Below are 13,593 nucleotides of genomic sequence, written 5' to 3'. Positions count from 1 at the left end.
TGTTTAGCATGCATGAGGTTCTGGGTTCAATCATCTGTACCTCCTCTAAAAATAAATAAATAAATCTAAATTACCTCCACCCCAAAAGAAAAATTTTTTAAATAAGTATTTTTTTAAAAAATAATAAAATACATTTAGGGAATCATCAGGGAAGAAACCATCAGGCTGGAAAGGTCATCCTGTCCAGGATGAAAACAAAAACTACTTTCCTCCAAAATAAAATCTCCCACTCTGCTCCTCATCCTTAGATTCCTTTTTGTCATTTCCCCAGTAGTCAGCTTAGCACACTGTGAAAAGATGGATGTGAGTCTGTTATCCAAACTTTTTCCAACCTGGAGAATTAGTCTGAAAAGTAGGCGGGAGTGGGACTGGGGATGTGTAAATGGGCACAGTTCCTGGAGGGGCTGTGGACCCCTGCTGTACAGGACCTGGGCCTCCAGTGCTGACTGTGAGTGTGAGGTCTGTGTGTGTTGGCACTGGCCTGCCCCGGAAGAAAGTGCAGCCACTGTCAAGAATAGCTCTGCAAGATAGCTGGCGTTCAGATAGCTGCTCGTGCTCATTGCTGCTGCTTCTGCAGCTGCAGAAGCAGCTCTGCACTGCCTTTTTCGGGCCTGGGCTGCCCGATGAAACCCACAGAAATATCTACTCCTCCCCACTCCTCTCAGCCAGTCACTCATCCCTATTTTTAGGATTCCTTAGCAACTGAGCAGCCTGTTATTCCATAACTAATATTTTGCATTCCTGACTCCATTACTACACTCCCCCCTCCCCCCAGATGTATGCTGTATTGTCCCTGGAGGTTCTCCCCCTCAAATGTATATCTTACTGTCCCTGCAAGTTCTCCAAGGACAGGAAAAGCACATTCATCAGGATCTGCTCTGTGCCTCGTAACTCTTGGACTCAAGGAATTCTTCCTATGTCCACCCTAAACTCCTTCTAATTAGGTTGAATCCTATTCCTCACTCTCCATCTTCACTCCAGATATGGAATAGCCAATCAGCATTCTCTTTGTAATAAAATTTCATTTTGCTTTATCAGAAACAAGAACAGCATATTAAAAAAATCTATTATCTGCTTTTGAAGAAGCCAAAGGGCAAGAGAGCTGCATCAGCCCCATTGTGGCCCCGCTATGGCCCCAGTATGGGAGGAGGGGAGGGGAGGGGAGAATTTCTTTTGTTAAGTCCCCAGGCCAAAGGAATTCTGCCATTTTTGTTGTAAATCATAGAAGCATTTGTTCTACTGTTGTAAGATGTTCTAACACAATGGAGTGGGGGAAAATCTCTGCTTTTTTAAACTTGGGATCATTTATAATCATTCAGTCTTGGCAGGTCTAGTTCTCACCCATCACTCCCTCTTACAAACAGCTTGTTCCTATTCTTAGCTTGGTGGGGATGTTTGACTGTGTGATGTATTTTGAAAAAATAAGCTAGAGTCATTGAATGTACAAATAAAGAAGCTCATTTTATAGATACTTAAATTAAGATGGCACTAACCTTAAAAAAACTAGTCTGTCTTCCACAATAAAATTAAATTTTAAATGTATCATATTTATTATGAACATTTCTTTCTGATGAAAAAGATTCTATTTCTCTTTTACCATGAGAACTTGACAATAGCTAGTTCTACAGTGAGATTTTGACAAATATCAATGTACTTTTAAGTTGGACAGTGTGGGTTCTAGGCTCAATGGTAGGGCCTTTGTGCTTCTGCTTTCCTGTGGCAGCTGGTATGCTCCACTGAAGAATTTGTCCTCAGCAGAGCCTGAATCAGGATATTATTTGAGGCAGGCCCTTCATTTTCTTGCCAACTCTTTGAAGCTTTGCCCAGTGCAAAACTCATATCACTCTAGTACATTGTAGAATGACAAGATGGAATTTACATTAGCCTGAGCTCTGTGAGCCCATGAACTGTAAACTCTTTTGATGTAGACTAGAATAATACCTTATTTTGACATTAATTTCAGCCTAATAAACTAAGATATAAAATTAAAGAAAGGTGTTGTGCAATTTTGGGTAGGTTGGAGGTACTGATTGTCTCAAAGAGCCCCCTTCGCCCAGAATATTGTGTTACAATATTACGCCCTAACAACCCAATGAAGTAAGTGACCATTGTAACTATTACCCCTGAGATTAAGTATGTGTAGATTTCACACTTCACTCTACAATTTTGTCATCAGAATCTGTCTTTAAGACATTGTTATCTGCTTTTAGTAAATGGTGTGGATAAATGTATTCTAATAGCTTCATCCACATTAATATATATTTTCAAAAAATTTTTATTTTAATTCTCATCTATACCTACCAAATGATGTAAATAATTTTTATCATTATGTAAGATAAGCCAAAAAGACCACTTTTGCATCAGCCAGCTATATGTTTGAACAGAATTATTTAGGCTATTTGCCTCAATATTCAGAATCACTTTGATCCAGCTGACTTTCTGGTAGTTTTAGCCAAAAGCCACTTGGGATCACCCCACCTGAATGGTTCTCTGGGGACCTTTAGGATCCAGAAGTCTTTGGTCCTGTAAATCTACAAGAAAAGCTTTCTAGTCAAGGAGTTAGAGAGAGAACTGGAGACTAAACCAACCCCTGCTACTGTCCTTGCTGCCGCCCTCGTCTTTATAAGCTTTTCAGTCCAGGACAAGAGTCCATCTGAGATTTGGCTTGTCTCCTTTGTTTCAGAAAGAACCCAGAAAGGGAAGCTCCATGCTCTCCAGGGCTGCTTTTCCCAAAGTCCTAGCATCAAGATTTGATGGTTCTAATTAATGGAGCCCTCACTCCCTCTTCCCCTCCCCTGCTCCTTTCTGGAGGAAACGAACAGGGGAGGAACAAATGATGGGAATCACATTTCTCCAACCTCAGCCACAAACAAATTAAATTCTGGTACCCAAAGGGGCCATTTTGTTCTTTTACTAAAGGCAAATCCAGCATCTTCTTTGTTTAACACCTGAAAAGCCAGTTTGTAATAAGGATTCACGGGTAATACACCTAGAAACTATACACCTGAGTAGTTCCTTATGCTGAGATTTTGCCAAAAGGTTCTACTTCATTCTTATATAACTCCTATGAGGTAATTTGTGAAATAAGATTTTGGCCCTAAGCACATTTCTTAGAAGTAAATAAGAAATGTAGGTAAATATTATGCAAGTTACTTTGAAGCTACTACTCTGTACTCCCTCCACTACCAGTTTTAATAACTGTTTTTAAAATACCATGTTTTGATGGGAGCTTTGCTTTTCTCAGCTCCTTCTCCCATCTGCTGCATTTTGTAACAAAGCCATAATCTGGGGTTTATGGTATTAGTTGCTGTGGAAATTAATGTAATGCTATGCTATCAATGTTTTACTGAGACAGCATGGATCAGTGAAGGGGCTTGAAATGTAAGTATTGAACTCAGTAAGCATCTGAGAAAAGTAAAACATTTAATAAATAGAATCAATTTTAGAATTAATATATATTCACCTTTGTACTCACATATTGCTTAGTTGCAGGTACAATTTAAAGGATTAGGCCAAAGCAAATTCTCTTTGAAAAGACCTATTACTTGCGAAATGAGATTGCATACAAATGAAGAGATGAAGCTATTGTATTTTCAAGTGACCTCCATTTTAGGTCCCAGCATAAAGTATTTTTACAAAGATAATTGACCTTTATTCCGCTTCAGAATACTAGATTAGTAACACTTGGATCTGTGTGTGTGTGTGTGTGTGTGTGTGTGTGTATGTGTGTGTGTGTGTTGGGGGTAGGGAACTAGTATAGGAGGAAAGACGGAGCCCTGTAATAGAAGACTTTTCTTGCTTCAATAAGCCTTTTATTCCTAACGCTAGAGTGAAAAGAAATCATGTGTCTCTCAGCACCTGTCTGCCTTCCCATTCCCTCCACTTCAAGGTAGAACTGGCCTAGGCCTGAGCCTTCCTCCAAGCTTCCTGCCTCAGAAATTTACTAAACCATGAGAACTGATAAGGATATACATACATATGGTCAACTGACTTCCAACAAAAGTGCAAAGAAAATTGAATGAAGAAAGAATAATCTCTTCAGTAAGTGCTGGAGCAATTTGCATTATCCATATGCAAAAAAAGGAACCTCTACCCGTATCTTGCCCTATATGCAAAAATAGATCATAGACATAAATGTACAATCTAAAAACTATAAAACTCCTAGAATAAATCATAGGAGAAACAATTTATGACCTTGGGTTAGGTAAGTTTCTTAGATACAACACCAAAAACATGTTTTATTTAAAAAAAACAGATAATTTGGACTTCAAAATTTAAAATTTCTCCTTTTCCAAAGACACTGTTAAAATGAAAATACAAGTTACAGACTGGGAGAAAATATTTGTAAAATGCATATCAATTAAAAGACTTGTATCCCGAATATATAAAGAGTTATCTAAACTAAAAAAAAAAAATGCCACTACACACCTGTAAGAAAGTCCCAAAACTGGAACACTGACAACACCAAATGCTGGCAAGGATATAGAGTAACAGGGACTCTCATTTATTGCTAATGGGAATACAAAATGGTACAGCCACTTTGGAAGATAGTTTGGCAGTTTCTTACAAAACTAAACATACTCTTATTATACAACTTGGCAATCATGCTGGTATTTACTCAAAGGAGTTCAAAACTTATGTCCACACAAAAACCTACACACAGATGTTTATAAGCAACTTTATTCATAATTGCCAAAACTTGGAAGTAACCAAGATGTCTTTGAATAGGTGAATGGATAAACTGTGGTACATTCATACAATGGAACATTATTCAGCTCTACAAAGAAATGAACTATCAAGTCATGAAAAGACATGAAGGAAACTTAAATGCATATTACTAAGTGAAAGAAGGCAATCTGAAAGGGCTACATACTGTAAAATTCCAACTATAGGACATTCTGGAAGAGGCAGCTCTATGGCAATGATGAAAACATCACTTTTTTGGTGAGGGGCAGTAAAGGTATAGGCAGAGCATAGAGTATTTTAGGGCAGTGAAAATACTTCGCATGATATTATAATTATAACTGTATGTCATTATACATTTGTCCAAACACACAGAATGTACAAGACCAAAAGTGAATCCTAACAACCCAGTCAAAAAATGGACAGAAGACCTAAACAGACATTTCTCCAGTGAAGACATACAGATCCAATATGCACATGAAAAGATGTTCAGTGTCACTAATTATCAGAGAAATGCAAATCAAAACTACAAGGAGATATCACCTTACACTGGTCAGAATGGCCATCATTAAAAAGTCTACAAGTGATCAATGCTGGAGAGAGTGTGGAGAAAAGGGAACCCTCCTACACTGTTGGTGGGAATGTAATTTGGTGCAACCAATTTGGAAAACAGTATGAAGATTCCTAAAAAAAAATTAAAGATAAACTTACCATATGATCCAGCAATCCCACTCCTGGGCATAATCTGGAGGAAATTCTAATTTGAAAAGATACATGTACTCCAATGTTCACAGCAGCACTATTTACAATAGCCAAGATATGGAAGCACTCTAAATGTCCATCAACAGATGACTAGATAAAGAAGATGTGGTATATTTATACAATGGAATACTATTCAGTCATAAAAACGACAACATAACGCCATTTGCAGCAACATGGATGTTACTGGAGAATGTCATTCTAAGTGAAGTAAGCCAGAAAGAGAAAGAAAAATACCATATGAGATCGCTAATATGTGGAATCTAAAAAAAAACACATAAATACAAATCAGAAATAGACTCATAGACATAGAATACAAACTTGTGGTTGCCAAGGGGGTGGGAGGTGGGAAGGGACAGATTGGGATTTCAAAATGTAGAATAGATAAACAAGATTATACTGTATAGCACAGGGAAATGTGTATACAAGATCTTACGGTAGCTCACAGAGAAAAAGATGTGACAATGAATATATATATGTTCATGTATAACTGAAAAATTGTGCTCTGCACTGGAATTTGACACAACATTGTAAAATGACTATAACTCAATAAAAAATATTAAGAAAATAAATGTACATCAACAGATAACTGGATAAAGATGTGGTATATATTTATATAATGGAATACTACTCAGCCATAAAAAGAATGAAATAATGCCATCTGCGGCAACATGGATGGACCTAGAGATTATCATACTAAGCGAAGTCAGCCAGAAAAAGACAAATACCATATGATATCACTTACATGTGGAATCTTAAAAAAAAAAACAACCCAGCACAGATGAACTTATTTACAAAACAGAAATAGACTCACAGACATAGAAAACAAACTTAGAGTTACCAAAAGGGAAAAGGGGTGGGGGAGGGATAAATTAGGAGTTCTGGATTTATAGCTACAAATTACTGTATATAAAATAGATAAACAGCAAGATCCTACTGTATAGCACAGGGAACTATATTCAATATCCTGTAATAAATTATAATGGAAAAGAATACGAAAAAGAATATATGTGTAACTGAATCACTATGTTAGACACCAGAGAGTAATACAACACTGTAAATCGACTACAGTAAAAAAAAGAGTGAACCCTAAGATAAACATGGACTTTGAGTGATTGGGATGTGTCAATGTAGTTTCATACTTGGTAAACAAATGTATGTGCCACTTTGATAAGTGGTGCTAATAATGAGGAAAGCTATTCATATAGGGGGTCCTGGGGATATATGGAAAATCTCTGTACCTTGCTCTCAATTTTGTTGTAAACCTAAATCTGCTCCCCCAAAAAGTCTTAAGTAAATATATAAACAAACAAACCAAGTAGAATTACTCATAATGATTCTAAACTGAAAATAACTTTAAGTGTTCTTCAACCAATAAATGGGTGGCAAACTGCAGTATTGTATAGTGTAATCTGTATACCGCAATAAAAAGAAATGAGCTACTTTTGACACAACATTGTAAAATGACTATAACTCAATAAAAAATGTTAAAAAAAAATGAACTACTGATGCATGCAACAACATGGGGGAATCTAATACATTACGCTAAGTGAAAGTAGCTAGATTCAAAAGGTTGCATACCGTATGAGTTCTTCTAAATGACATTCTGGAAAACAAAACAAAACAATGAGATAGGAAACACTGGCGGTTGCCAGCAGCTGGAGATGGACAGCAGGGTTTTTCCAAATAGGGTCAAGTGAATTTTGGGGGATGATAGTAATGTTCTATATCTTCATTGCAGTGGTAGTAACATGACTATATGCATGTCAAAACTCATAGAACTGTACTCTATGGTCAATTTTACTGTATATAAGTTATATCTCAATTTTTTTAATGTTAAAAACAAAAACCTAAAACAACCTCTGACCCAGAGTCCGCCTGGTCACTGTTGATGGAAACTGCTAAATCCTTAGCTCTCTAAAAGTGGGGTCACCAGCTAATCCCTTGCAAATTTGTGACTCCAGGAGTCCTGAAGTGTTGTGCAATGGTTTGTCTCCTTTCTCGTAGACAGCCGCTGGCTGATGGTGAAAAAAAAGACAGGAAGAACTTTTTCTTTTCTTTCTCTTCTATTTCTTCCTACCTTTTCTGCTTTTCCACCAGCTCTTTTCTTTCACTTTTTTCCCCTGTTTATTTAGCTATCTGTGCTCAGCTGAAAGGGATCTGCTGGAGGCTGCGGTAAGTGGGGCAAAGGGAAGCTTTTGCTCTGATCAGTAGTGTACTAGTAAATGATTAACAACCAGCTCTCTGAAACACACACATGCACGCATGCACAGGTTTATTTTAAATTCTACTGCTAAAACGAGTTTAGAACACATAGTTTATAAGTAAACATACATTAGTCTTTAGTGTGAATTCCATTATAGCCAATTGATTCTCACCAAATGTTTCATTGATTTTTGCTGAATTTTTATATCCATAGCCAATATGCCATTGTAAATAAAAAACAAGTGTAGTTTTAACAAGAATCTTGGCCAATATTTTCATGGACCACTGGACGCGGGGTTATGAAGAGATGTGTTCCATCACCATATCACACAGTATTCCCATCGTGGAGATGGAAATAGCATCAAGAACACAGGCAATAGCAAAATGTAGTAAAATGATTTAAAATGATGAGTTTTTGAGTATTTATGACCTTTGCTTTGAATATACTTTATTTACTTGAAAGTTTATATAGTCCAAGTTTTAATAATGACTGCGTTTAATAGCCAGCTCACAAAATTCCTGAAATTTAACAGTCAGCTTTCTAGCACTTCTTTGAGCTGGCTCCAGCCCATTAAGGATCCAAGTGCAGGTCTATGAGCTCCTTCCCAACCACAAATTCTGGAGCAGCAGTGGCCACGTGAAGGGTGAGTAGGTGCAGACATATGTTGTTTCCCTGAGCCCCACTACCCTCAGTATGCTGCCAGGGCTGCTTTAGCCTTAAGGGATATTTCCCTGAGCTATTCATACTGGCTGTCAGGGCCAAAATATTATTGTCATCAGCCACACAATAAACTGTACAAGGAAATGGATGTGGACTTCAGTGGACTAAATGGTTTCATGTTCTTCATTAAATTTCACTCATTAAAATATTCTGTTGTTTTTAAAGATGATTTGTTGTTGAGGTGAAAAATTGTTATTCTGAAATTCCTGTAATTTTTAAAGTCATATCTGGAAAGATAGTCATTAATATGTGAAACATTATCTTGGATGGTGAGATTTTTTTCCCCCTTCTTGCAATTTTCTGTAGTTTACACATTTTCTACAATAAATATGTAGCACTATGGTAATACAGAAAAAAACTGAGGCAAATCTTTGGTAACTTGATATTTAAAACTGCACTGATGTTATCCTTTTAAAGACTTGAAGAACAAGTAGCATTTTCGGTAAAAGAATGCCCTGGGAAACAGACATTACTATGTTCTGTTTCATTTAAAAGCCAGATGTCCAGGAATTGGATATGGCTAATTATCAATTTCTACCCAGATGGAGTGTTTTCTTTTTTTCCATCATTAGATGGAAAAGCACAGTATCTCTGGCTGCTTACTTTATTAAATTCAGTCACTCTAGTTGGAAAGCTTAAAGAAATAGGTGGAGCTTAGAAAAAAGGCAGTTTATCCTATCATGAATGATCATTTGAAGAAGGTACAAAGGATAGAATAAAGAGAGTTCAAACGTGTTATTGGTTATGTGATGAAAAAATTTTAAGCCTGCTCTTTGACTAATTCCAGTAGTGTTAGAAATGGAATATATCCCTTCTCATGCCTGTCTGCCTATATAACACATTACTCTAAGACTTAGCAGCTAAAAACAATAGCCATTATTTCACAGTCTCTCTATGTCAGGGAGCTGAGTGTGGTTTATGAATTACTTGGCTGCCTGTGACTCCAGGCCTTCCATGAGCTGTTAGCCAAGGCTGTGGTATCATCTAAAGGCTTGACTGGGGGAGGATCCACTTCCAGGCTCACTCACATGATTGTTGGTGGGATTGCATTCCTGTGAACTGTTGGACTAAGAACCTTAGTGTCTTGCTGGCTTTTGGCCAGAGGCCTCCTCAGTTCCATGGTTCCATGCCACATGGGCCTCTCCATGGAGCAGTTTTCAGCACGGCAGCTGGCTTCCCTAGAGCAAACAAGCAAGAGAAACATCGAAGGTATTTGCTTCCTGTCTCTCAGGTCTCACTATTCTCCATTGCCAGATGTCCAGTGTCTCAAAGAAAACATTGCTTCACATGTTTTGTCCAGTTTAGGGTTGTTTAAAGCTTGAGGGTATATCTGGTACTTGTTACTCCATCCTATCCAGAAGTAGAAGCACCTGAAAATCTTTTATTAATAATCCTATCAAACTTCTCTGCTAGAAACAAATCTAATTGATTGTATTTTTTGTGACAATAAGGTAATGTTAAAAATTATTCTTATTGATTAAAGAAAAATTACTAGCACAAAAAGTAAAATTTGTTAGAAATCAATGTCTTAATGAGATGGACTAGGGACATTTATAGGACATGAGTAAATGTTTAATTATTCCTTTGCTTAGCTTTCAGGGCAGTGAACCGTTGAGGAATGCTTGCTTCTCTTTGGTAAAGTGGTGGGAGAGCTATTGTGAAAATGGTGTTGAGAAAGGAGAACCAGTATGACTCAGGATGCCTTCTCAGGCAAGTCAACTTTAGAGAAAGGTCATATGAAATTTGGCAATCTGAAAATCATTTCCTTAAAACCATTCCCTATACATATTATGATTTTCCATACGTGCCATGGCATAGAAATGGTGGGGAAACTCTAGTGTTGACAGTGCTCCGTATCCCACTCCTGTATGTAACTGTGACTGCTAACATGTGTGTTTGCTAGACTTCTCCAAGAACTAGCAACCACCTCTGCTGCGGTCCTCCCCTGCAGTTCTGGGCTGGAGTGCTTCCTCCACCTTGGTTTTTCTATCACTTTGTCTTATAGATATTTGTCAAAATCTCTCATGAACTGATGGAACTCTCTCCCATTCTCAATATTCATGGATGTATTCCCTTTTATGAATACTTATTGGCCTGGAAGCAGATCCAGATTTTTTCATGTATAAGAGTTGGATTTGGATCTTGTCAAATGCTTTTCTGAATCAATTGATAACAATATGATCTTTCTTCTATAGCCTATTGATATATAGATTACTGTGTAATTATATTGATTGACTTTTTAATATTGAATCAGTCAGGCATACCTGGAATAAGTTCTACTTGGTCATGTATATTTTTTTAATACAGTGTTGGATTTGATTTGCTAATTTTTGTTGATGATATATGTATCTAAGTTTATTTTATGAGATGTTGGTCTGTAGTTTTCGTTATTGTACTGTCTTTGTGTAGTCTTGATATCATAGTAATACTGGCCTTATAAAGTGAATAAAGTATTCCTTTCTCTTCTGTTCTCTGGAACAGATTGTATAAAATTGGTGCTAATTTTTCTCAAAATGCTTGATAGGATTCTCCATTTCTCTTTCCAGAGAATTATAATGACAAGTTCAATTTCTTTAATGGTTGTAGGACTACTCTATTTCTTCTTGTTTGAGCTTTGGTAGTTTGTAAAATTGGTCTATTTTAAGTTGTTGAATTTATAAGTGTGTCGGTATCTGTGGTATTGCCTTATTACTCTTTTAAAGGCTGAATGAACTGTAACGATAGACTGTTTTATTACAGATATTGATGATTTGTGTCTTCTTCCTTTTATTTTGTCAATCTTCCTAGAATCTGTTAACCAGCTTTTTGTTGCATTTGTTTGTTTCGTTTTGTTTTGTTTTCTAGTGTCATTGATTTCTGCTCCCTCTCCTTCTTTCTACTTTCTTTTTTTTTTTTAGTTTCTTGAAGTCATTAATATGATACTTTTTCTAATGTAATCTTTCCCATTTTTCTGAGTAATCATTTAATGCACAAATTACCTTCTTAGCACTACTTTAGCCATAACCCACAAATTTTGATATGTTGTATTTTTATTTTCATTCAGCTCTGTGTATTCTTTTAAATTTCATTTGAGACTTCTTTGACAAGGTATGATTTAAAACTGTGTTGTTTAATTTCCAAGTATTCAGAAATTTTCCTGTTGCCTTTCTCTCACTGATTTTGTTATTGTTGTTGTTGTTTCTGGAACGGGGAGGTAAGTAGGTTTGTTTTTTTTTTCCTCCCCACCCCGCCTTTTTTTATTTTAACAGAGGTAACTGGGAATTGAACCCAGGACCTCGTGCATGCTAAGCATGTCCTCTACCACTAACCTATACCCTCCCTTCCTTTCTCTCACTGATTTTTAATTCCATTCCATAATGGCCAGAGAACATACTTGGTGTAATTTCAGTTCTTTTACATTTTTTAACATGTGGCCCAGCATGTGGTCTATTACTGGTGGTTGAAAAAAGAAATGTGCGTTCTGCCATTGTGGGTAGAGTGTTGTACAAATATCATTTAGATCCTGTTGGTTGATTGTGTTGTTTAGGTCTTCTATGTCTTTACTCTTTTTCTTACTGTTAGTTCTATCAGTTGCTGAGAGGGGGATGTTAAAGTCCCCAGTTACAATTTCAGAGATCCATGTTTTATGAGAGATAAATTTTGGAGTCCCTGTTAAAGAGGAAAACTATAAAATTTGAGTATAAATTTAGATAAGGAAGTGAATATTTATTTAGGATGAGAAAATAAATGACAACAAATTACAGACTTTGGAATGCTGACATAAAATCCACAAACACAACAAAATCCGAAAAACAAAATAATAAGTTTATTATCTTACTGCCTAACATACTTCTCTAATAACTTTTCTCTACATTTTTTGTCTAGATGCTCTTTACTTGGCTCTGCATATGACGGTGATTTTGTTTTATCATATTTGTAGCAATTGAACAGATCATTCAGTCTTTTTTTAAGCATGGTTGAACAAAAATTTTTATATTACTGATAGTTCTTTTTTTCAGTTTGACAACTTGTAATTTTTAAGATTGTAGTCACATTTGAGAAAGCTTCTGTTAGGTTTCACTTATATGAGCTATATAATTTGAAAGAATTTTCTACAGACTAACTTCTGGCCATAGGACATGTTCATATTGCAACAAAATCTCTGGCCCTGCTCCTTGGTGTTACAATGCTGGGAGAGTCAGGCAGTGGGCTGGATGAGTACTCCTGGAAGCTGTTCCTCCATGAGGGTGGTTAGCAATAAAATGCTACCAACAGAAGTGACTGTGAATCATAAAAATATCCTTCCACTCAATTCAAACAAATTGTATCCCAAAGTCAACTTCCCTTCAGCTCGATTCCCAAAATGACTCCAACCACTTTAATATTACCTTACTCGAGGAGGATGGGACAGAGGGGAAATTAGATGAGAAAGAAACAATGCCCTTAACCAATTGTGGTTGAAATATATGACTTTTTGCAGATTTTGGAAAAACTTGTGAACACTTGGACATATTGCTAAGGCACCTTCCAGGAGCTTAGAAAGGGCCTGTGCAAGTGGGGCCCTTTGAAGCTTAACCTTTGTTAGTTTCATTGAAAATTAAGGCCTGCTGTTGACATTTTAAAGGGGTACAGAGAGAAGGGAGGTAAACACGTGTACTTAGTATACTATCATAAAGGAGAAGTTTCTTGGATGTCTTTTTTTTTCACTTTTTAATACGGAAATTTCCAAACATACCCAATAAGAGTGAGAATAGTGTAATGGATATTCATGGTTCTCATCATCCAACTTCTAAAATTATCAAATTTTGCTCATCTTGTTTGTTTGGGTGCTTCCAGTTCAAGACGTTGTTGAGGGGTAGATACAAAGATGAGTGAGACATGGTCTCCACCCTCATGTATGTACCTGGTGCAGAAGATGAGGCATGAGCCCAACAAACCATGTCATCCTGCCCAAAGAACTCAGGACCGTGGAAGGAGAGAACACCTCAAGCCTGAAATGGTCAGTAAAATCTTTAAGGAAGAAATAGGCTACTTAGGAAACAAGTACCTATCTTAATGTGTTCAAGCTGAAACAGAATAAAAATATCTGAAATATATATTTTTGGTTTTTCCTTCTAGAATGTTCCTCCTGGCTTTTGGGAAATAGTTCAACCCTCTTGCTGTTTATCTAGATCTCTAAGACTCAGATTCATTCAGATTCAAGCCACACATTTTCACATACATTATTTCACTTAATCCTCACAACA

The 13,593-nt window shown here is 36.7% G+C and overlaps 1 long non-coding RNA gene across 1 annotated transcript in view; it reads left to right on the top strand.

The window, feature by feature from the left end:
- The window catches only part of LOC123613279 (uncharacterized), a 100,868-nt gene extending 87,496 nt beyond the window's left edge, over window positions 1-13,372 (top strand). The window contains exon 9 of the long non-coding RNA XR_012505586.1: window positions 3,890-13,372. This is a non-coding gene — a long non-coding RNA (uncharacterized LOC123613279). The remainder of the gene's footprint in view (window positions 1-3,889) is intronic.
- Window positions 13,373-13,593: the final 221 nt, after the last annotated feature.

This window comes from Camelus bactrianus, chromosome 3, assembly GCF_048773025.1.
Source record: "Camelus bactrianus isolate YW-2024 breed Bactrian camel chromosome 3, ASM4877302v1, whole genome shotgun sequence".
Taxonomy (NCBI): domain Eukaryota; kingdom Metazoa; phylum Chordata; class Mammalia; order Artiodactyla; family Camelidae; genus Camelus; species Camelus bactrianus.
The sequence above is the reverse complement of the archived record's forward strand: the minus strand, read 5'-3'. Positions and strand labels throughout refer to the sequence as shown.